Here is a 26,503-nt window from a genome sequence, read left to right on the forward strand (position 1 = left end):
AACGGAGTCCAATAAGAAATATCATTGAGTTTTTTATGTGCTAATCACTTTAGAGTGTTTATGTAATAATCATTCTAGTATGCTAATCATTATCTCTTTTAATTCAATATTACACATATTGTAAACTTGGTTCTGTAGAAAAGTATAATTGAACTTGCCTTTGTACTTGTGAAAAATAAGATGGACTAATTGATAGAAATTTACAAGTCATAAAATGGTTGCTAAGTAAACTTATTACATGAAATGAAAAAAGAAGGGAAAATGTTGACAATAGAGCTGCATAGAAATTAAAATAACAGATATATTAAAATTGAATAGATTTTAGTGAATTACTTTAATCTTTTTTCAGTTTTCCAGGTAGCCGGTCACTATGAGCCACCAAAGAAATTGAGACCATAAAGTACACACAGATAAAATGTACACGTAAGTGCTTCCAGTTTCTCATGAGGGTGAACTAGATAATTAAGATCAACCTTCCTATTGAATATATAAAAACCTTTTTCAAATTAATAACTAAAAGACAGAAAATGCAAAGGAAAAATGGGAAAACCACCTGAACAGGCACATCCCAATAGAGGAAATAGTAGCACATGGAAAAATGCTCAACTTCAGTGGTAATTAGGTAAAGGCAAATTAAAACCACAATGTACTGGCACTACATACCCATTGGAGTGGCAAAAATAAAACATCTGATAATACACATGTATGAATATGGTGAACATTTTTTAAATATATAGCATTGCCAAGTATTTCTTTCAGGCTGAGTTAGTTTCTTTTTATTCTCTTGGTAATCTCTTTCAGAGTTAACTACTCTGTTGTAGGTGAGGAAATGTATAAGGCTCCACTTAAAATGTTGGCATTAATATTAGCATGGTCTTTTCCTTTACTGCAGTTCAGAATTAAAACTTTTTATTATTTTTTTTAGATTCTAGTCTCAAAAGTAGTTTCTACTGTACAAGTTACCTGATAACAGTCTTATACTTTGTAGTAGTGGCCTACAACCAGGCTCTAGCTTCTCCAGGAACATTACAGCATCGATTTAGTTTAAATATGTATTAAACTAGGAGGCATTCTCTCAAATGAGTTTAAATGCATTTTATTTTTCAACAACTGACATGTTTTTTTTCTTAAAAACAATGCCTCTACTCCAAATAAATCACAGTCACAGTAAATTAGATGCTCAAGATGATATCAGTCCTAGTGTTGTGTGGATGACAACAGCAGCCAGTTATGATGACAGGCAATTGATCCAAAGTAACCACCAAATTTGTTAATACTTCTCCATTTCTAAACCATCCTTAAAGAAAACCATATATGGATCATACTATTCTCATGGTAGTCCAATAGAGCCACCATACCATTAGTATTCATGTTTTCACCAATGAAGAATTGGTAGTTTTTGAAATTAGCAAAGATATGCTTGATTTGTTCTGCAGGCCCTGTCATAAAAGCTTTTACTCTTTCTGGTTTCTGTTCTTCAAGTCTGCCTTTAATTGATTTCATGTAATGTTTGATGTACTTCTTGTAGGCTTCTTTTCTGAAGCTGGTTTCCTACAAGGGATGGTTCATGACAATATCAACACCAATGATGACTGTGCTTCTGGTACCTTCACCCTTGAGGCCTTCAGTGGAGGCATTTCCACCAGTGAGTGAGTCATCAATGTTACCCTCTGTCTTATCAACTATTTTTCCCTCTACCTCCAAGCACAGCTGGTCCGTGATCTTTCATATTTTGTAAATGTCAGAGAACATCTCATTGTGTCTGATGAGGTCTCAGTAGATAATCATAATGGTGGCTGAAGGGAGACTGTGGTAGCTTAGCAGGAGCCTGGAGCTCAGAGCAAGTGCACTGCAGCCAGAGTGGCACTCGGGAGAGGGAATGAGGGAGTGGGCAGAAAAGTGGCATTGCCAGTTATTAACAAGGATGTGGAGCAATGAGAACTCTCATGTACTGTTGATGGGAATATGCATTGTAAAATCACTTTTGAATAATGTCTGATAGTACATCTGAAAATGTGTATAGTCTATGACCTAGCAATTCCATTTATAGGTGTTTGTATCTCACATAAATGCATGCTTATATGCACCAGGAAACATGCATTAGAATGTTCATAATAACATGGTAAATAGAAGCTCCACACAGGAACAACTCAATAGTAGAAATCATAAAAATAATAGGGGTAGGTTTATATCATGCTATACTATATAGGAAGCAATGAATAAACTACATAGATGGATAGCTCTTAAACACAAAAGACTGAGCTAAAGAAGCTAGGCTAATACTATATGATCCCGCTGACACATATTTTTAAAATAGGCCACATTAAACAATTATTAGCAGCATGAGAGTCAACATAGTGGTCATTGGTGGGGGTAGGCTAGTATTATGGTCAGAAAGAGACAGGTGGAGGGCTTCTATGGGGAAGATGCCATTCTATTGTTTTGGCATGGAGGAAGACACATTGGTGTTTTTTAATAGTTTGTTAAACTACATGTTTATGTTTTATGACCATTTTGTATGTTCTATCACAAGATGATACATTATAGAAACTTACCTCACTGATATTTCAGAAAGATGAGTTTATTCATGCCATAAATATTTAATGGGTGCTGTCTTAGTTCATTTTGTGTTGCTATAAAGAAATACCTGAGACTAGATAATTTATAAAGAAAAGAGGTTCACTTAGCTTACGGTTCTCCTGGTTGGAAAGTTCAAGATTGGGCATCTGCATCTGGCAAGGGCCTCAAGATGCTTCCACTCATGGTGGAAGGTGAAGGAGAGCTGTTATGTGCAAAGAGCACATGGCAAGAAAGGAAGCAAGAGAGAGAGCAGGAAGGTGCCAGGCTCTTTTTAACAACCAGCTCTTGTGGAAGTGAATAGAGTGACAACTCACTCAACCCTGAGGGATGACATTAATCTGTTTATGAGGAATCTGCCCCCATGATCCAAAACCTCCCATTAGGCCCCAATTTCAACATTACGGATGAAATTTCAACCTGAGATTTGAAGGGTCCAAACATCAAAAGCATAGCAGATGCCTAGTGTACCTGGGCCTCTGTTAGAGATAGTTTATTTCAAACCAGCTGAGCCAAAATAGAACAAAGGTAGACTAAGGGAGTTTTACTTCTTTTGTTTAGTTAGAGTTATCAACAAGGAGTGTGATTGGAAAATGCTCTAGTTAAAGATGAAAGGAACAAAAAAGTAGGTGACTGAATATGGTCAAAAGACTACAAATGGTCCCAGAAGCCTTTAACATCCGGGAGGGACTTTATTCACTAATGAATTTTCTTTTCAGCTTTTAGCTCTATCCTCAAGCTTGCTTGAAAATTACTTGACTTTTTTCTCAAATTCTTTGTACTTTTTTTCCACATCATCTGTAAGATGTTTCTATTAATTTCCTTAAACTACTGACCAAGCATTTGCTATTTGGAGAAAAATAAAAGAAATTAAATTCAATCATTTTGAAAGCCCCTGACTAAGTGTTGGAGCCTACGGGGTAAACACAAAAATCAAACTTGAGAACTTTTGACCTTCCCCTCACTGATGTGTGTTGAAAGCAATTATGTGAATTTGTATTTCTGGCCTGGAAAAAGGAAGAAAAACAATAACAACAAAAACACTTGTCTAAAACTAAATTTTCTGCAAACAGCTTACTGTGCCATTTTTGACAGCTTCCTCTACTACTATAATTTATAACTTTGGATATGACAAGAGATTTTTTTAGCAAAGTTTGCGACTCTTGAGTTAAGAAGTTTAGAAGTTGACTCTTGAACAAGGCAGTAGGTCTTTAGTCAAAATGTACTTCTACATCAACCAGTATACTGGCTAGAAGAATACAGTATTATAATGAATCACAATTTGCTAAAATTTTATTGTGAGTGGCACAGAAGACTAAGTTAGAATGCAAATCCCTGAATTAAAGCAAGCAAATGTGTGTTTTACCACTGCAGCTAGGTAAGAGTGGGCAGCCAAGAAACTTGGAATAGATTTAATTGTCATAAAGACTATGAATAAGGTATGACGTCTGAGATGAAAGTACTCTTATCTCTGTTAAAATACCTTGCTATATGCCGTTTAAGTACCTTTTAAAAGCATGCTCTGGGAAGCTTAGATAGTAACTTCAAATCTTTTCAGAAAGGCACATCTACTACTCGCACTAAGTGTGTGAATCAGCTATGGTTGCTAAGAGACCAGAACTTTAATTTAGTTCTACTTTCAAAGGGCAGGGTTAGGAGAAAGAAATCACTTTCTCCTAATTGGGAAAAGGAGGTGTGCAATTTAATGCTAAACAGTAAAGGGTGTCACTGTTCCATCTTATGGTTTGTTTGTATGTTGCTGGAAATCATTTAGAAATACATGCCCACTAATTCCTGGTGAAACATTTTGCACCAAAAAAATGTTAATTAAGAAAAACTGATGTCTGTTCTTTGATTAAAATATATGCAGAGAGTTAAGAGTATTTTTTTTCTAGCAAGATGGAGAAACTTCCAAGATGTCAATCTCATAGTTGTCCTGTTTCAATCCAGTGACCCTCACTTCCCCATCTACTTAAGCCTTCTATGATTCTTGTCACTTTTAAAGACATACCACTGCCTGAAACTTTTCTACCTCTAAAATTTTGGATTCTGAAGTTCCTCTTTCAGTTCACAACTTCCTATGAAATTATTCTTTCATTCTCTTACTTTATGACAAGACATGATGGAGAGTGGCAGAGTCGTCAAATTTTGACTCTTAGGTTGTCTACCTTTAGCACTTGGGAAGATTGTAGAGGAAATCTACTAAGTGATAATGGAAACACTACATACCAAAACCTATGCAATACAGTGAAAGCAGTACTAAAAGGGAAGTTGATAGCTATACGTTTTTATATAAAAAAGTACAAAAACTTCAAATAAACAACATAATAATGCATCTTTAAGAACTAGAAAAGCAAGGGCAAATGAAACCCAAAGTTAGTAGAAGAAAAGAAATAATAAAGATCAGAGCAGAAATAAATAAAATTGAAACAAAACACTACAAAAGATTAATTAAAAGTTTTTTTTGAAAAGACAAACAAATTTGACAAAGCTTTAGCCAGACTAAGAAAAAAGAGAAAAGACTCAAATAAATAAAATCACAGATGAAAGAGGAGACATTACAACCAATATAGCAGACATTCAAGTGATCATTAGAGGCCACTACGAGGAAGTATATGCCAATAAATTGGAAAATTTAGGCTAAATGGATAAATTCCCAGACACATACAACCTACTGAGATTGAACTATGAAGAAATACAAAACCTGAACAGACTGATAACAAGTAATGCAACTGAAGCCATACTAGAGTATCCCAGCAAAGAAATGCCCAGGAACCTATGGCTTCACTGCTGAATTTTACCAAACATTCAAAGAACTAACACCAATCCAACTCAAACTATTCAAAACAATAGAAGAGGAGAGAATACTTCCAAAAGTGTTCTATGAGGCCAGTATTACCCTGATACTGAAACCAAAGACATATTCAAAAAAGAAAACTACAAGCCAACATCCCTGATGAACACTGATGCAAAAATCCTGAACAAAATGCTAGCAAACCAAATTCAACAGCATGTTAAAAAGATCATTCATCATGACTAAGTAGGATTTATCCCAGGGATGCAAGGATGGTTCCATGTTTGAAAATCCGTCAATGTGATACATCATATCAAAAGAATAAAAGACAAAAAATATATGATCATTTCAATTGATGCTGAAAAAGCATTTGATAAAATTCAACATCCCTTCATGATAAAAACTCTTAAAAATCTTGATATAGAAGAAACATACATCAACATAATAAAAGCCATATATGACAGACCCACAGCTAGTATCATACTGAATAGGGAAAAACTGAAAGCTTTTCCTCTAAGATGCGGAACACGACAAGAACGCCCATTTTCACCAGTTATTCAACATGATACTGGAATTCCTAGCTAGAGCCAGCAGACAAGAGAAAGAAAGAAAGGGCATCCACATTGGAAAGGAAGAAGTCAAATTATCCTTGTTTTCTGATGATATCATTTTATATTTGGAAAATCCTAAAGACTCCACCGAAAAGCTATTAGAACTGATAAACAAATTCAGTAAAGATGCAGGATACAAAAATCACTATACAAAAATCAGTAGCATTTCTATAAGTCAACAGCAAACAATCTGAAAAAGAAATAAAAAACGAATCCCATTTAAAATAGCTACAAATAAAATTAAATACCTATGAATTAAATTAACTAAAGAAGTTTAAGATCTCTACAATGAAAACTACAAATCATTGATGAAAGAAATTGAAGAAAACACAAGAAATTGAAATATATTCCATGTTTATGGATTGGAAGCACCAACATTGTTAACATGTCCATACTACCCAAAACAATCTATAGATTCAATGCAATCCCTACCAAAATACCAATGACATTCTTTGAAGAAACAGAAAAAAAAATCGTAACATTTATACAGAACCATAAAAGACCCAGAATAGCCAAAGCTATCTTGAGCAAAAAGAACAAAGCTTGAGAAATCACATTAGCTGACTTCAAGTTATTCTGCAGAGCTATAGTAACCAAAACAGCATGACACTGGCATAAAAATAGACATATAGACCAATGAAACAGAATAGAGAACCTAGAAACAAATATATATGTCCACAGTGTACTCATTTTGACAAAGGTGCCACGAACATACATTGGGGAAAAGACAGTCTCTTCAATAAGTGGTGCTGGGACAACTGGATATCCGCATGCAGAAGAAAGAAGCTAGACCCCTATCTCTTACCATATACCAAAATCAAATCAAAATAGATTAAAGATTTAAATCTAAGACCTCAAGCTATGCAACTACTAAATAAAACATTGGGGAAACTCTCCAGGATATTGGTCTAGGCAGAGATTTCTTGAGTAATATCCCACAAGCACAGGTAACTAAAGCAAAGATGGACAAATGGGATCACATCAAGTTAAAAAACTTCTGCACCGCAAAGGAAACAGTCAACAAAGTGAAGAGAAAACTCACAGAACGGGAAAAAATATTTGCAAACTGACAAGAGATTAATAGCCAGAATATATAAGGAGCTCAAACAACTCTACAGGAAAAAAAAATCTGATAATCTAATTTCAAAATGGGCCAAATATCTGAATAGATATTTCTCAAAAGGAGACATACAAATGGCAAACAGGTGTATGAAAAGGTAGTCAACATCAATGATCATCAGAGAAATGCAAATCAAAACTACAATGAGATATCATCTCATCCCAGTTAAAATGCCTTTTATCTAAAAGACAAGCAATAACAAATGCTGGTGAGTATGTGAAGAAAAGGGAACCCTCATATACTGTTGGTGGGAATTAAAATTAATACAACCGCTATGGAGAACAGTTTGCAGGTTCCTAAAAAACTAAAAATAGAACTAGATCATAAAAATATGACCTGGCAATCCTACTACTGGGTATACATACAAAAGAAAGGAAATCAGTATATCAAAGAGATATTTGCACTCCCATGTTTATTGCAGCACTATTTACAGTAGTCAAGATTTGGAAGCAACCTGTGTCCATCAACAGACAAATGGATAAAGAAAATGTACCTATACACAATGGAGTGCTATTCACCTATGAAAAAGGAGTGAGGGCCAGGCACAGTGACTCACACCTGCAATCCTAGCACTTTGGGAGGCCGAGGCGGGTGGATCATGAGGTCAGGAGATTGAGACCATCCTGGCCAACATGCTGAAACCCCATCCCTACTAAAATACAACAAATTAGCTGGGCGTGGTGGTCCACACCTGTAGCTACTTGGGAGGTTGAGGCAGGGGAATCGCTTGAATCCGGGAAGTGGAGGTTGCAGTGATCTGAAGTTGCGCCGTTGCACTCCAGCCTGGCAACAGAGCAAGACTCCATCTCAAAACAAACAAACAAACAAACAAATAATAAGTGAGATCCTGTCATTGACAACAACATGGATGGAACTGGAAGACATTATATTAAGTGAAATAAGCCAGGCACAGAAAGACAAACTGCACGTTCTCACTTATTGATGGGAGCTGAAAATTTAAAAGCATTGAACTCATGGAGATAGAGCATAAGATGATGGTCACCAGAGCCTGGGAAGGGTACTGGGTGGGTGGGTGAGGAAGGTGGGGATGGTTAATGTGTATAAAAAATAGTTAGAAAGAATGAATAAGATCTAGTATTTGGTAGCACAACAGAGTGACTGTAGTCAGTAATAATTTAATCATACATTTAAACATAACTAAAAGAGTATATCGGATTGTTTGTAACACAAGGGATAAATGGGGTGATGGATACTCCATTTACTCTGATGTAATTATTATACACTGTATGCCTTTATCAAAATATCTCATGTACCCCATAAATATCTACACCTATGTATCCAGAAAAATAAAAAACAAAAAGAGTGTCCAGGAGGGCATAGTGTACATAAATCAAAGAAAGAGAGTATTTTCAGAAAGAGAGAGGACAATAGTGTCCAAGGTAGATGGGGAAATGTCAGGAGTCTGAGAAGTTCATTGGACTTAGCAACATGAAGTTCACCAATGACCTTGGTAAAAGCAATTTTGAACGTGTGGAATAGGTTGAACTACAAAGCAAAGTGTGAGATAAAAGTGAAGAGGTGGAAATGTTAAGTATTGCGCATTCTTTTGAAAAATTTGGATAAGAAGAGAGAGAAGAAAAACAGGGCAACAATTTGATGCAAAAGTCGGATAGAGTGAGAAATTTTTAATTAGGCAGGGCATAAGTAAGCTTGAATGCTACATGAAGAGAAATCTGGAATCCGGATAATGCGGGAGACTTGAGGCTTAGAGAGCAAGGGATATTTTGCTATTGTAAATTTGGTTTATAAATTTTGTGATGGGCAGTCAATTAATTTCCTGTCCAATAATTTCTTTATCCCTCTCTCCCTCTTTTTTTTTTTGAGACAGAGTCTTGCTCTGTTGCCCCAGCTGAAGTGCAGTGGCACCATCTCAGCTCACTGCAACCTCCACCTCCTGGGTTCAAGCGATTCTACCACCTCAGCCTCCCAAGTAGCTGGGATTATAGGCATGTGCCACCACACCTGGCTAATTTTTGTATTTGTAGTAGAGACGGGGTTTTGCCATGTTGGCCAGGCTGGTCTCCAACCCCTGACCTCAAGAGATCTGACAACCTCGGCCTCCCAAAGTGCTGGGACTACAAGCATGAGCCACCGTGCCCAGCCTCATTCAATACTTTCTATTTCCTCTTTGAAATTAAAGGAAAAACTATCTGCTGGGTGTGCGGTGGAGACAGAGAGCTCACCTGACTGAATATTATGCTTTAGGTGTAGTTTGAGCAGGGCTCTGGCTTCATTTTTTGGTCATTCTCTCAGGGCTTCCCTTCAAGAGTCAGCATTCTTCCCAGACAGGCTTTCTCCATGGTGGCAAAATGGTAATAGAAGTTCCAGGCTTCAAATCACAAACAAACTCCCATTCACAATTGCCACAAAAAAATAAAATACCTAGGAATACAGCCAACAAGGAAGATGAAAGATCTCTACAAGGAAAACTACAAACCACTGCTCAAAGAAATCAGAGATGACACAAACAAATAGAAAAACATTTCATGCTCATGGATAGGAAGAATCAATATCATTAAAATGGCCATACTGCACAAAGCAATTTGCTTTTCCTGTTAAACTACCATTGATGCTCCTCAGAGAACTAGTGAAAACTATTTTAAAATTCATATGGAACCAAAAAAGAGACCAAATAGCCAAGGCAATCCTAAGCAAAAAGAAAAAAGCTAGAGGCATCACGCTACATGACTTCAAATTATTCTACAGGGTTACAGTAGCCAAAACAGCACGGTACTGGTACAAGAACAAGACACACAGGCCAATGGACAGAATAGAAAACCCAGAAATAAGACTGCTCACCTACAACTATCTGATCTTCAACAAACCTGACAAAAACAAGCAATGGGGAAAGAATTCTCTATTCAATAAATGGTGCTGGAATAACTGGCTAGCCATATGCAGAAAATTGAAACTGGACCCCTTCCTTACACCATATACAAAAATTAGCTCAAGATGGATTAATGACTTAAATGTAAAACCACAAACTGTAAAAATCCTGGAAGACAACCTAGGCAATACCATTCAGGACATAGGCATGGGCAATGATTTCATGGTGAAGATGCCAAAAGCAATTGCAACAAAATCAAAAATTGATAAATTGGATCTAATTAAACTAAAGAGCTTCTGCACAGCAAAAGAAACTATCATCAGAGTGAACAAACAATCTACAGAATGGGAGAAAATTTTTGCAAAGTATATATCTGACAAAGGTCTAATATCCAGCATCTATAAGGAACTTAAATTTACAAGAAAAAAATCCCTATTAAAAAAGTGGGCAAAGGACATGACCAGACACTTCTCAAAAGACATACATGCGGTTAACAATCATACGAAAAAAAGCTCAATATCACTGATCATTAGAGAAATGCAAATAAAAACCACAGTGAGATACCATCTCACTCCAGTCAGAATGGCTATTACTAAAAAGTCAAAAAATAACAGATGCTGGCGTGGTTGTGAAGAAAGAACACTTATGCACTGTTCGTGGGCATGTAAATTAGCTCGACCATTGTGGAAGACAATGCGGTGATTCCTCAGAGACCTAAAGGCAGAAATACCATTCCACTCAGCAATCCTATTACTAGGTATATATCCAAAGGAATATAAATGTTCTAATATGAAGATACATGCACACATATGTTCATTGCAGCACCATTCACAATACCAAAGACATGGAATCATCCTAAATGCCCATCAATTATAGAACGGACAAAAGGAATGTGGTACATATACACCATGGAATACTATGAAGCCATAAAAAAGAATGAGATCATGTCCTTTGCAGGGACATGGATGGAGTTGGAGGCCATTATCCTTAGCAAACTAAGGCAGGAACAGAAAACCAAATACTGTATGTTCACACTTCAAAGTAAAGTAAAAGTAAATGAGCTAAATGATGAGAACACATGGACACACAGAGGAGAACAACACACACTATCAGTAGGTGGAGGATGGGAAGAGGGAGAGGCTCAGCAAAAATAACAGATTCTAGGCTTAGTATCTGGGTGATGAAATAATCTGTACAACAAACCTCCATGACACGTTTACCTATGCAACAAATCTGCACATCTTGCACATGTACCCCTGAACTTAAAATAAAAGTTAAGAAAGAAAAGTTCCAGGCTTCACATTTGTATACCATGGGGTCCATATGAGAAAGAGTTTGTGTTTCAGAGTTTCCAGAAAAACACTGAGATTTATTCAGGTTTAACAGGCATAGGTCATGCACCTACCCATAAACAGATAACATGACCAGAAAGATGAAATGTTCTGGCTGGTTTGTTCTAATTCATATGTTTGACCCATGCGTCTTGGAGAAAAGTAAATGCTACTAAAACCCATGGATTTCCAATGGAAATATGAGATTGTTTGAAAGGTAGAAAGAGAAATAGATTGCGAGAAGGAAAAAAGAAATGCCCACTACAAAGAATAAAGAAGGGATCCTGGAATCCTCTTTCTCTATAGAGAGAAAAAAAATAAAACAACAACAATGGGATAACTGTAAAGGAGTGAAAATTAGGCCAGCATAAGATTTAAAAAATTTAATTTCTGTAATAGATATGTGGTTCTTAAGGATACCTAACTCTTCTTGAGTAGGCTTTGTAAGTTTGTGTTTTTCAAGAGATTTGCCCCTCTCATTTGTGTTACAGAATTTATTGGCACAAAGTTGTTTATAATATTCCCTTATTATCATTTTAATCTCTGTAGGCTACATAGTAATGTCATCTTTCATTCCTGATATTAGTAATTTATGTCTTCTCTCTTTTTTTCTGATCAGTATGGTTAGAGGTTTATAATGTTATCAAGGAACTAGTCTTTGGCATTTGTTTTCTGTTGTATATTTCATTATTTTCTGCTTATCTTTACTATTTCCTTTTTTCCATTTGTTTTGGGATTATTTGCTCTTCTTTTATTAGCTAGTTTTCAAGGAACTAGCTTTTGGAATTTCTGTTTTCTGTTGTATATTTCATTGTTTTCTGCTTATCTTTATTATTTCCTTTCTTCTGCTTATATTGGGATTATTTGCTCTTCTTTTATTAGTTTAAGGTAGAAGTTGAGATTTTTCTTCTTTTCCAATATAAGTGCTTAGTGCTAAAAATTTCCCTTTAAGTATTTTCTTAGCACATCCCACAAATATTGGTGTTTTGTGCTTTCATTTTCATTTTGTTCCAAATATCTTCTTAAGGATTTCTTGTTTGACCTATGGGTTGTTTAGAAGTGTGTTATTTAGTGTTATGAGTTGAATTGTATTCCTCCTCCCAAAAGATGTTGAAATTCTAACCTCCAGCATTAATGTGACCTTATTTGGAAATAGAGCTTTTACAGATAATCACATTAAATTAGGTCATTAAGGTGGGTCCTACTTCAATATGACTGGTGTCTTTATAATATTATTATAAAAAAGGCAAATTTGGACACAGACACACACCTACACAGAGAATTCCATATGAATATTGGAGTTATGTTTCCATAGGCCAAGGAATGCAAACCACTAGAAACTAGGATAGAGGCATAGGACAGATTCTGCCTCACAGCTCTCAAAAGGAACCGAGCCTATTAACACCTTGATTTTGGACTTCCGGCCTCCAGAACGGTGAGACAACAAATTTCTGTTGTCTAAGCCACCCATTTTCTGGTACTTTGTTACAGCAGCTCTAGCAAATTAATAAATTTAGTTTCCAAATATTTGGAGAATTTTCCAGATATCTTTCTTTACTTATTTCTAATTCCATTGTGGTCAGATGACATGCTTTGTACAATTTAAATCCTTTTAAATTTATTGTTGCTTGTTTTATGGCCCAGAATATAATCTATCTTGGTAAATGTTTCATGTGCATTTTTTTGCTGTTGTTTGGTGGTTTGTTCTTTAAATATCAATTAGGTAAAATTGGTTGATCATGTTGCTTATGTCTTCTCTATCCTTGTGAATTTTCTGTCTTGTTCTATCAATTATTGAGAGAGAAATATTGAAATCTGTTACTGTAACTGTGGGTATTTATTTTTTCTTGGAGTTCTATCAATTTTTGCCTCATATATCTTGAAGCTCTGTTTTAGGTCTACAGTCATTTAGAAACATGATGTTCTCTTGATTCATTTATCCCTTTATCATGTGAAACTGGCCTGTTTATACCTGATAATATGCCTTTCTCTGAAATCTACTTGTCTGATATTAATATAGGCACTTCAGATTTATTTTGATTAGTGTTATTATGATATATCTTTTTCATCCTTCTACAGGTAATTTTTTCTTTTTTTTTGAGGGACTGATTCAGAAAGAAACTTCTAAAGATACTTTTGACTTTTGTGTATTTTTATATTCAAAGTGAGTTTCTGGATGACATGGTAGCTCTGTTTTTTATGTTTTTGAGGAATTCTCTTACTGTTTTTCAGAATGGTGGTACCCATTTACATTCCCACCAAAATTGTACAAGAGTTCCCTTTTCTCCACATTTTCACCAACACTTGTTATTTATTGTCTTTTTTATAATAGTCATCCTAATAGGTGTGAGATTGAAAAAAGTTAAACTTGTAGAAGAAGAGAGTAGAACAGTGGTTGCCAGGGGCTGGGGAGTAGGGAAAATGGGAAGATTTTGGTCAAAGGGTACAAATTTTCAGGTATAAGAGGAATAAGTTCTGGGAATCTAATGTACAGCATGGCAATTACAGTTAATAATACTGTATTGTATATTTGAAATTTGCTAAGAGAATAGATCTTAAGTGTCCTCACCTCCCCTCCCCATCTACACACTGGTAACTATTTGAAGTAATGGATGTGTTAATTAGATTGTGGTAATTATTTCACAGTGTATACATATGTCAAATAATCACATTGTATACCCAAATATATATATTCTTTATCAGTTATACTTCAATAAAACTGGGAAATTTTTTAAAAAATTAAGTGAGTTTCTTGTAAACAGTATATAGTTAGGTCTTGATTTTTTATTCAATCTGACAATTTCTGTTTTTTAACTGGAGTGTTTACACCATTTACATGTAATGTGATTATTTGTATGTTAAAGATTAAATGTATTTGTTTTATATTTGTTTCATTGTTTTCTGTTGCCATTTTCCCCTTTTCAGGAGCAAAATATTGTTATCTTACATAAAGGTTGAAATTCAAACTAAAGAGTATCTTAGTTCTGATGGAGCAAAAATAAAAATATAAATACATTATTTGAAGTTACAAAAGTAACCAAGAGAAAAACTTAGAATAATAACTATCAAACATTGGATATAGTATATGGGAGATAGGTGGAAGATAGTATATAATGAGCTAATTCTCATATTTCATAGAAGATGTTTATAAAAATTATCTTAATAAGTCAAGAATACTATTTAGAATTACAAAGATCATCATTAGAAGAACTGAAAATAGAAACAAAGAATCCCATTACAGAGTAGCACTGGATGCTTATATGGGATCATTCTTTTTATTTATAAGTTCTCTTGTACTCTTTGCCCTTTTAATATATAAATGGTTTAGCTCAATACCTTTTAAATGAAAAATAGACATTGTAGAGAGTAGGAGGGTTAATGGACTAAGAAATATTAGTGAAAATTTCTGATAATATTAAGGGCCTTTCTTAAAATTCTTATTTTCTACAAAAATAGGAAGGAATCCCACCTTGGGAAGCAGAGGTAGAAGGTATAATCTGAGTGTTCTCTTGAATGAACTTTCCTAAATTGACAAAAGAAGTACCATCTAACAGAATGATTCTCAGAATCATCCATGGATCTCAGAATAATTTCTATCAATATTTTAGTGGAATAAACAGGTGATCTGGTAAAACCAGGTGATATTAAACCATAGCAAGGACAAGAATGAGTTTAGATCCCATTGCCAGATTCCTGGAACCCCTGTCCTAGCTAAATGCACAGGCTTGCACTGAATGATTCATTAACCATGCAGTAATACAATTCATCTTTTTGAATTCACTTATTTCTTTATGCTGGAAGGGAGTACCTTATTTGTTTTTCTATTCTTAATTATAACTGTGTGTCCTCTTTATATACATGTGATTTGTATTGCTTTGTAAAATTTATATGCTATGCTTAATTAAATTTTTTCTCTTACTTTTACAGCCCTACTCTTCCAATTATTCCCATTATCCCACCACTAGTCAGTATACTTTTTCCATGAGAAGCTTTGCTATTTTAGATTATAAAACACCACTATCTACCTGGTCAAGGTGTAGTCCTGATACAGGTTAAAGACATATATGGAAATAATTAGATCAGTGTCCATGCAAATCTAAATCTTAAAAACAAACAGAAATTTCATTATGTTACCAGTCTCTGCATTATTTATCTCAATAGATTTCAACTTTACTCTTCCCTCGTCTCTTTCACTTTATGAGTATCTGAGTAGTATATAAGGTATCCATAGTTACTGGAATAAAACTCCTTTCATGTGTGAAGGCAGAAGCTGTATATGTTTGAAGTGTTATTCATACCTCTATATTTTAAGATTGTTTAACAAATTGGACTTGTCTCTACCGTTCTGCTTCACATGAATTTCATCATTATTTGAAAGGCATGTACTTCATCTGAAATACCTGCTGGTTCAATATTTGTAACACTTCCTTAATATCATATATAGAAGAAATTCTCCTCCTGCCTTATTGCCTGATGTTTTCCCCTCCATGGAACTCATTTCCAAGTAAATAGCCTAAGAAGTGGTTTTATGAGCATTAAACAAGTAATTCTTTGGTACATTACTTTTGAAAGCATGGGATGACAACAAGTATGGAGAAACAACAAATCTCAAGGTTGACATTTCTATTCTAGGGAAAAGAAGGCATCTGTAGATTCTCTAAAGCAGGAAATTACATTCATTTAATAATAATATAAATAAAAATATAAAGATTATTGAATGTCAGTATATTATGCAAAGGACATAAATGTTCTCATTTTTAAACAACAGCCTCGTAAAGATTTTATCATTACAATTAAACATCTCACCTAATAAATCCCACAGGCTAGAGTCTGAGTCTAAAAATCATCCCACTCCCCAACATTGCATCACTTACTGCCCTGATTTTTAAAAATAGTTACTAAATACCAATCTAAAAACTGATTTTTTAATTAAAGATTTTTAAATAGAGATTGGGTCTTTCTATGTTGCCCAGGCTGATCTCAAACTCCTGGCTTCAAGTAATCCTCCCACCTCAGCCTCCCAAAGTGTTGAGATTACAGGCGTGAGCCACCATGACCTGCGTACTAAATATCAATTTTTATATGAGGTACCTTATAGGGCACTAGAATTTTTTTTTAAACTTAGTTTTGAGAGATTTGATCTATTATCTCACTACGTTATAGTAGACTTTTACCTTACAATGATTTGGTTTTATTTTCCTGTTTCTGAAATCTGGGTAGAAATTGTAAAAAATGGCCACTATTGGTCTTGATCTTGTTTATCTCCTACTCTCATTCTAAACTACTCAATTTGGTTTGTCGTCATTTTGATGGAGGTGGTATATCTAAGAAGAACCAATTAATATGCAGTACTTGGTAAAGCAGTGATTATTGACAAGTTGCCAGGATTTTGCCTTACTTCAATCCTCTTTTTCCAGTAGGTTGAGGCAGGGACTGACCTCTCCTGCTAGATAACCGAAGGTGGTGGGAAAGCTGGCTGTCCACTACAACGTCACTTTTCCAGGTTAGTAACAATGAGTTTGGGGAAAATTTTCCACACACTTGGTGCTTGAAAGTTTGGAGGAAGGGTGTTGTAGATAAAAAGTGTAATTATTTTACCAGCTGCATGGAGTTTTAAAAATACTTCTCTGTGGCTCCAGGAACTTTCCCATCCTCATATTTGAGTTCTGGGATATTGCTAGTGATGCTCTCAGTGCTGTGTATTTGTTTTTGATCTTCTGTTTAGGGGAGTAAAGCAAGCTTGCTTCTACATCATTTTGGTGACTTCATTATACAATTCTCTCTTTTTAAGAATTCGAGGAAACATGAAATAATAGTGTCCCAGCTCTTCCTAAACTAGCTGAGTAAACTTCAGTGTAATCTCAATTTCCTCACTTACAAAAGATAGATAACAAAACAAAACTTACTGGGTTTTGTGAGACTCTGGGGAGAACACATGGGTAAGAGAACTTTGGAAATTAAAATGCCCTTTATAAATGTCTGTTGTTATAATTGCTGCTAAATTTGGAAATGCATTTCCTCAATTTTATTGTTTTATTTGATCATTTCTTTGTATCACTATGGATGCATGCCTATTTGTTTCATACTTTGGATTATAATTGAATACTACTTTATTTATTTTGTTGCTCAAGTTGTTTATGCTTTGGCCACTGGGAACATGTTCAGATTGGCTTCTGAAATTCCAAGAATTTCACTGTGCTTTGGAAAAAGAAAAAAAAATATGTGGATGGTGGTACCTGGAAATAGAGGGAAAGCACTGGGCTGGGAACCAGGAGCCCTCAGTTCTAGTCTCAGTTCTGAACCAACTAACTTTATGACTTTGAGCCAATCACTTAACCTTTCTGAACCCAAATACTTAATTCACTGTACCTTAGCAGTTATGTGCAAGACATAAAGCCAACCACCTCTGTTCATAGGCAGGTTTTTCTGCATATTAGCTATGCTAACTTGGGCAAATCAATTAACCTCTCTGTGCCTCAGTATCCTCCTCTAGAAAAGGGGATAAAATAGTAACTACCTCATAGAGTTGTTGTAAGGATTATTTGAGTTATATGATACTATACCTAATCTATTATGGACTGTGCCCAGCAGACTGCGAGTATTGAATGATACGGTAAAATAAGGACAATAAAATCTGTGCTACTTTACATCTGGGGGCACTGTGACATATGGGAAAGAGTTTGAAGAAGAATGGAATACTTCATCAAAGTATCATTGCTGTTATAATGATGAGTAATAAACAATAACACAGTATTCTATGCCTACATTTCGTTTTTCTTCAGATTGCACCTCCTTCACTTTTTTTTAAACTATTAACTAAACTGCAGACTTTATTTGGATTTCACCAGTTTTTTCACTAAAGCTCTTTTTGTATTCCAGAATCCCATTCATTTTATCATATTGCATTTAGTTTTCATGTTTCATAGGATTTCTGGTCTGTGACATTTTCTCAGACTTTCCCTGATCTTGTTAGTTTTGAAGACAACTGGTCAGGTATTATGTAAAATCGTCCTCAATTTGGGTTTGTCTGATGTTTTCTCGTGATTTGTAGTGGAGATATAGATTTTAGAGAAAGAAAACCACAGGGAAAGTAGCTTTCACACCACATCACATAACATCAGGGGATACATGATATCTACATGACTTATCATTGGTAATGTTAACCTTAATAATGTGGATAGGGTGCTGTCTGCCAGGTTTTCTCCACTATAAGGTTACTACTTTGATTCCCTAAAACTACTTCACACTAGGGATAGAGGGTAATTAAACTCCACCTCCTGGAAGGAGATATCTAAACATTATATTGATATGGATGCGTGACTATTTATTTTATAGTTTGGGTTATAATCCAATACTACTTTATTTTCTTACTCAAATTTTTCCAGTTTTGGTCACTGGGAGCATGTTCAGGTTGGCTCCTGTGTATCTTTGTCATATCCTTATCCTTTTGTTTTCTGAATACTTCCTTGCTTTCTGGAACTATACAATGCTCCAGGCTCATTTTGTCTCATCCTGTCTTCCCTGCTGTAGCCCTAGAATAAGTAATTTCTCCATGAAGCCCTTGTGTCTTTAATGTCAAACGGTAGATTTCTGACTGTTAACATGGTGGGAACAATATGGGAGCTGAGGTCTGGGTTTGATTCCTGACGCCCTGCACATCTGCACATAGCAACTGCGTAGCTGGAGACAAGTTCCCTCATTGTATAATAACATGGGGATAAGGAAATAGGGCACCTCACAGCACTTAGCACAGTGCCTGGCACACAAGGAGCACCAAATAAATTTCAGCATCTTAATGAATAATTAGCTCATAACTCTGTCAAAAAGGCCTTAGAAATGTACTTCTTTGGCACTGCTTGCCTCATTTGTCATTCTCTTCTTTTTAGCCTCAGAAATCTCTTTGCCAGAATGAATTCTAACCTCCTTGGGACATTTGCTTTTGCAATTAATCCCCTCTTTTTTTCTTCATAACGTTTTTTCTTTTCTCCCATCAAAGGTTAACATATATTTTCTGTGCCATTCACTGACTCTTTCCTCTGACTCTTGTTCAATTGTCTCATTTTTCTCTTTGCTAAGCTTTTAGAAAGAGTTGCAGAAATCAGCTGTCTCAGTTATTACTTTTTAACATTTTACTATAACTAATACATTAGTTATTATAAGACATGTAATATAAGTATTCATTATAAATAAACGAATACTATTTAAATTTTTCTAATAGCTACCAAAAATCTTATTTTGATCTTTTCTATTCTGGTAAAAATATGCTCTTGAAGGTATCAATGGCATCTTTAACCACCAAATGCAATAGCTACTTTTGTGTTCTCTATGGACATTTGTTACTACTCATTTTGGTACTCTTAAATTTTTTCATGCTCAGAGACCACGTGTGGTAGATTAGATTATTGTTTAGCAAATATTCACCTCCCCTGCCACTTACCCTATTTCTGTAGGAGAAATTGTATTCTCCTCATCTCCTTATTGATGTTGGATTTGGCCAATGATGAGTAGGCAGAAGTGACAGAGAATTAGTTCAAAGGCTAAACCTTAAGAGATCTTTAGTGCTTCCCTCCACCCCTCTGGGAATCTCTAATGCCTGCCATGAGGAAAATGTGGCCACATAGCTACTGTCCCTGAGCTGGGGAGTGAGGCCTGTGTTACAGAGCTACTCCAGCCACTCTGCAGCTACTCAGATCTACAGCCTGAAACAGAGTGGCCCTGGAAACTGTACACCCTTGATTGTGGGATTTGAAGATTGGCTCAACTGATGGGCCTTCCAACTTTGAGCATCTGTGTCTTTTTGAACAACAGCTTTCTATTGCCATGGGAGTCCAACTTGCCCATGCTGATGCAAGCCTGAAATGCTGGGAAATTTACATCCCTGAGAGTAACCCTAAACCAATGACTGACAGAGATTTCTATATAATATTCAGTTCTCTTACCCCTTGGGCTGGATAATTCTAAGATTCACATTCTATACTGGCTTTTGTAGATTCCCAGTAAATTGATGTCTAACTTCCCTAAGGGTAACTTGATTGCTAATTCACTATTAAAGCTGTCTTCCCTTCACTGTTGGTCTTCCCTACTCCTTTTCTGGCATTTCTTATTTAAGAGCTTGCTTGTGGAGAACCATAATAGTACAGCAAATGGATTTGATTCACCCTGATGCAACGCTACCCAAGATAGCTTCCCATCATTCCAGGTATCTCCAAGAACAAAAACTCTAGCAGCTGAGGGGAAGTTAGAAAGGGCTATTACTGAAACTCTCAGCCTCTTCAGAGTTGTGGACAGAAGAAAAAAACCCTGAAGTACCCCATCTCCAAAAGCTTATACCCTCAAACCCTCACTCCACCAGAAATCCAGCATTTGGCTCATTTGGATGGCTGCCATATGGGTATCAACAATGAGACAGTGTTAGCCAGCAACACTATGATAGCCAAAGGGGATGAAAATAACCACTTTAAATAAAGAGGCACTTGTTTTTTCCCCTATTTCTCCTCTATGCCTCTGTCAGTAGTCCTAGAAGTGGAATTTTAAAAAACCACGTCTCACAGCTGATTAAGCTCCTCTCCAATAGCTTAAGTTGTCTCAGTTTAAGCTTGTTTTGGGGGCAGTGACAAGGTAAGTTATAAATCGAATCTGAGATTAAAGCTTTAACCTGGACTGCTCTTGAAGTAACTGAAAGCTACCAGAAGTTAATGGCATCTTTCAGGATATCCATTAAGTGATTCACTATTTGCCAGGGAAGAGAGATTTGACAGCACATGGTTGAAAGTAGTGATGGGAGAAAGAATAAATCGAGTCCTATTTATACTCTTCTTCTCAATAAACCAGTTATGGAAGTGACTTCAGAGATGAATAAAACTCAAGTGCCTGTATTAGAATGGTTCTAACCTCAAGAAAAAAATGTTTGGCAGAAGCTTATCTAATAATATTGAAGCATAAATCCAACTCATGTCTCCCCATACACTGTCCCAGAGTGAACGTCAAAATTCTTGTCTGTGAGGATGCTCACCATTACATTGGAAATTTCTCTGATGAAAGCGCTGTGCCAAGGAAAACTGTTTGTGGTATAGAGAAACAGTTACTACAAAATCTTCAATATTTTATTGTTGAGTTATTTCAACTCTTGAAGGTCAAGAACAAAATCCTCTTGGAAAAACAAGATGAGAGAGTGTCTGTATAGCTGTTCAGAGTTCTTAACCCCATGTAATCATATTAAGTCAAGAGAGCTTAGAATTACAGGGTTTAGTTGATTTAATGTTCCCAGTGTCCTTAGAAGGAGAGAGGTATAATGGAGGGATGGAAGGGGATAGACTTACCATATTCTACAATGTGAGAGTTTCACAAAGGTCTTTCACAAAATAAGACAGTTTTTGGAAAACAAAAAGAACGGTAGGAGAGAAAGTGCTTCCAAAAGGATATAGTCATACTGACATACCACATAAAATGTTTTACAGCTGGAAAAGACCTTAACATGATCTAATCTAACTGTCTATATTTTACACATCTAGAAGCATCAGCTCTTGATTCCAAGGCTATCACTTTTATTATCCACCGCACTGTTATTTCAGAAAAAACACATTTTTAGAATTGCAGCCTTATGACCAGGGTAACCAGCAACCCTCTGCCTTTAGGCCATTAGGAAAAATTAGGAAAATGACATGGGTATAGATGGATCTGTTTCTTTTGCACAACCAGATTGCATGGACATTTCATCTCCTAAAGATAGAAAATATCACATTGCTTTATAGATCACATTCTATAACAATCTTTACACTACCTGAAGGAAGAAGAAGAAAGTGAGGGTTTTAAAGAAATGGCTTATTGTTGTATCTTCTGGATATGTAGAGGATGGAGGTAGGTACTTTCTAGGATCCTTGAGAGAAGAGGTAATGGAAGTATTTAGACTGGGGTTTGTCTCAATTTTTAAATCTATGTATGTGCCCATGTATCATTTTTTATCTGATTCCCGGTAGTGATATTAGCAAGTTGTCCTTAAATTAGGATGCATTCTGGGCTTGCCTCTAGATAAAATGACTAAAAATTAATAGATATTTTTAAATCACACCAAACTCAAGGAAAAAAATAATAATCAAAATATGTTTACCACAGAGCTGTATTTTGGGAGAGTATAAATAAATCTTCAAAATGGAAAATGTGATAAAAGGTAAAAAAAAAAGAAAAGAGGTGGAATAAGGTCATCGATCCCATAGAAATAAAAGAGGGGAATAGGAGGGAAGGCAGTCAGGGATTGAAAAATCCTCTTGGGGTCTTAGCCATCAGAAGGTGATGTTTGGAGGATGTCTGGTTCTTCTCTCTGCGGCCTCCAAATGCTTTGCCTCTTTTTGGTGATGCTCATCCCTTATTTTAAAATTCTGGCCCTATTTCCAAAGCCTTATTTATTGGCTTTGAAATAAGAGCATATTTCTTGCTTTTATGACACTTACTGGAGAATGTGCACCTCAGTGAATGATGGTCTCTTTTTCTCCAGCTTTAGGATTTTGTAAGCATGCCCAGAAGCTCATGTGTGAGGTTGCCGGCTAATAAATATGATAAACACCATTTTTACGTTTTCAAAATCAGGCATATTGATTACACAAGTCTTTAAAAGTATTTTTGATGGGCAAAACTGTTTCCAAGTAAAATTAGTCATTATTCTGCAGCCCCTTTTTATGGACACAGAAAATACATCAAACCCTGTGGGGATACAGAGTGTGAGACACAGACTTTCAGCTGCTTTACAAAGCAACCTGATTTTGCAGGAATGTGAAGTTTAAGAGAAAGCCATCTTTAGAAGCACTGGAAAGCTAAAGAATATTTTACATTCAGACATGGCTCAAGAAAAAAAGTGAAAATCATTATGGTATTTAAAATTCTCATTTATTGTAGAGGAATCTAAACCAGAATTTTCTAAATAATAGACATGCCTCTCAAATTGAGAAGTTATTTCCCACCTGCTAAAAGAGTAACTGGAAACTGTGTAAGAAATGTAAGTTTTAAAGTGGTTATGTAAATATACTCAATATCAAGAATAGTTGCATCTGGGAAATAAGAACATTATGAATAAGGGATGTTCACACTGTTATTACAAACAAACTAAATACAGTAAAATTCTAAGAAACGGGCATTAACATATACACTCTCAAGAGTAAATCAGCCAGAGTGAAAAAATAAAAAATTGGAGAACAATTTTTGGCACAATTTCTCCCCATTGAAATAGCCCAGAACTGAATGAGATCTTTGAGGAAAAGGAGATAGCCCTCAAAGAAAATGTGAATTTATCACTGTTACTTGCAGATGATATTTTTGTGTCTGTTTCCATATCATGCATTCTCACTGTTGCTATATCGGACACTGGATGACACACTGGAACTCACAGGGTATATGAGCCTTTAGGAGAAAGCTGAAGTGAAAATGATGAATAGTTGATGACCTTTTGCAATTGTAGGTGGCATAAATTACATTATTTTTAGGACGGCACAGAAATGTTGTGGAATATGTTGTATCTATCAAAAATCTTTCAGTTAAAAGTAACAAGAACTCAACTCAAAATAATTTAAGAAGATAAACCCCCAAATAAACAGAAGGTACAGTAGGTGAGGTTATGAAGAAGTTAGGGTTGTATTTCATGAAATCCAGGACTTCAAGTGTTGGCATCTATATTCTGTATATTTCTCAATCTCTTGAAAGCTCTTTACATGTGTAGGCCAAGATGACACCAGAAAGTTGAGACTCATGTTCTGTTAGCTTAGTAATCATCTCAGGAATGAGAAGTAGTTTTCCCCATCATCTAAGGAGGATACTGATTAATCTGGCTCAGAATAATATGCTCATGCCTGAATTAATAATTCATCCAGGGGGATGAGAGACTCTGATTGGACAGAGCTTCCAATTATATATTTAATCCCACATTCTTAAATATAAGCAGACACCAAGTATTACCAGGTATCTGAGGAAAGCATATAATAAACAATATTGATACCAAAAACAACCTACCAGAAGAAAAGCAAGTTAGACTGGATTAAGAAAATGTGGCACATATACACCATGGAATACTATGCAGCCATAAAAAATGATGAGTTCATGTCCTTTGTAGGGACATGGATGAAGCTGGAAACCATCATTCTCAGCAAACTATCGCAAGGGCAAAAAACCAAACACCACATGTTCTTACTCATAGGTGGGAATTGAACAATGAGAACACTTGGACACAGGAAGGAGAACATCACACACCGGGGCCTGTTGTGGGGTGGGAGGAGGGGGGAGGGATAGCATTAGGAGATATACCTAATGTAAATGATGAGTTAATGGGTGCAGCACACCAACATGGCACATGTATACATATGTAACAAACCTGCACATTGTACACATGTACCCTAGAACTTAAAGTATAATGAAATATATATATATATAATAAAAAATAAAGTAGATGTAAACAAGGTAAAAAAAAAAAGAAAAGCAAGTTAGAGATTATAGAGATTATAGACTATGCAGGGATAGTACAAAAAACCCTTAAAATCTATCACTAATATCATCAAAGAAGATACTACAAACATAAAAGGAGAACACGATGTTATAAAAAGGAACATTCAGAAGACAAATGCACCCTTAAAAATTAAAAAAATTATAACATGAATGAAAACCTCAATAACTGTATTGAGGGATAGATTTCAAGAACTCTTCCAGGAAGTAATTTTTTTAAAAAGAGATTTAAAAATAAGACAGCAAAGAAAACTAAAGGACCAGCCCAGCAGGTCCACAATCCAAATTATAGGAGTTGTAAAAAGACAGAAAAGAACAGAGAGGCAAAAATCATCTATAAAATAATTCAAGAAAGTGTTCAGAATCATAGGATATGTGTTTCCAAATTGGAAAAAAATCTCTCACAGAGCAAATAGGAAAATAGATTTAAATAAGCATACGAGGACTCTTCAACAAGAAATTCAGGATTACGGGTATAAAAAGATCCTATATATAAATACAAATTGATGGAGGAAGGGAGAGAGGGAAGGAGAGAGGGAAAGAGAATGAGCATGTTACATACTAATAATCAGGAATTAAAATAATTTAACACTTCTCAATAGCATTACTGTAAGCTAGAAGACAATGGAATAATGCTTTAAAAGTGATTTCCAAGGAGTGACATCAGCAAAATGGCAGAGTAGGTGTTATCTGGACTCACTCTCCTCCACAGAATCACAACTAGCAAGATTATCCAGAAGCAAGATTACCACCAGAAATATCTCAGAACTTAGGAGTGAGACTGTGATGGTCCCTTGAACTGCAGAACTGAGAAGAACCATGATCAGATGGTAAGGAGAATGATTCTGTTTGACTATGATGTCCTTCCCCCAAGCAAGCACAGCGTTACACATGGAGAATTCCCCTGGACTCATGATTTCAATAGTGGAAAAAGTGAGTTGAAGGTGGACATTTGGCTTCCCCAACATTCTGAGACTATATGCAGGAGGCTCACTTCTGTTTCATTCCACAGAAAGTACTGTGAGTGCCAGCATGACTAAGCTATCTGAGGTCAGCTAGATACAAAGAATAGGGGTGGTGTTCACAGTGGCCAGTGCAGGACTCTGGTTGCTCTTCATTATGGCCAGAACAAGCACCATACTAGAGAGGCCACTCAGCAGTGCCATACAGCAGGAGGCATGGTCCATGAGGCTCTTGGGCTCAAGCCCCTAGACAGCTTTTACCAGTATCCCAGGTATCCTCCTTGAGTCTTCCCTCAGCAGTTTCAGGTAAGGCATTATGCCAGCCTCAGTGTCCTCATGTGACTTTCAGTGAACCTGGGCTTAAGGCACTCTCTGGTGCTGAAACAACTGCAGCTGTCATGGGCCTAGGGACCAATAGTCAGTCTGCTCAGAATTTCTGGACATACCTAATGTAGAAGGATGGTCACAAAGCCAAACTGTGAAAACTAAAATAAATAATGAATCTTTTAAGATACAGACATCAGTGCATGAGTGAAAGAAACAAGAATACTCAGGGAAATATAACCTCAGCAAGCAGACAAAATAAGATGCCAGTGATTGTCCCCAAAGAGATGAAAATTAATGATCGCCCAAACAAATAATTCAAAATAGCTGTTTTTAAAAAGCTCAGCGAACTTCAAGAAAATACAGAGAAACAATTCAGAATTTTATTAGAGACATTTAACAGAGAGACTGAAATAATAAAAACCCCAGAATTCCTGAAGGTGAAAAATACAAT

At 35.8% G+C, this 26,503-nt stretch overlaps 1 pseudogene; it reads right to left on the minus strand.

The window, feature by feature from the left end:
• Positions 1 to 1,270: 1,270 nt before the first annotated feature.
• On the minus strand, positions 1,271 to 1,788 carry LOC129475259 (translationally-controlled tumor protein-like; annotated as a pseudogene).
• Between the last annotated feature and the right edge of the window lie 24,715 nt (positions 1,789 to 26,503).

This window comes from Symphalangus syndactylus, chromosome X (genome assembly GCF_028878055.3).
Source record: "Symphalangus syndactylus isolate Jambi chromosome X, NHGRI_mSymSyn1-v2.1_pri, whole genome shotgun sequence".
Lineage (NCBI taxonomy): Eukaryota > Metazoa > Chordata > Mammalia > Primates > Hylobatidae > Symphalangus > Symphalangus syndactylus.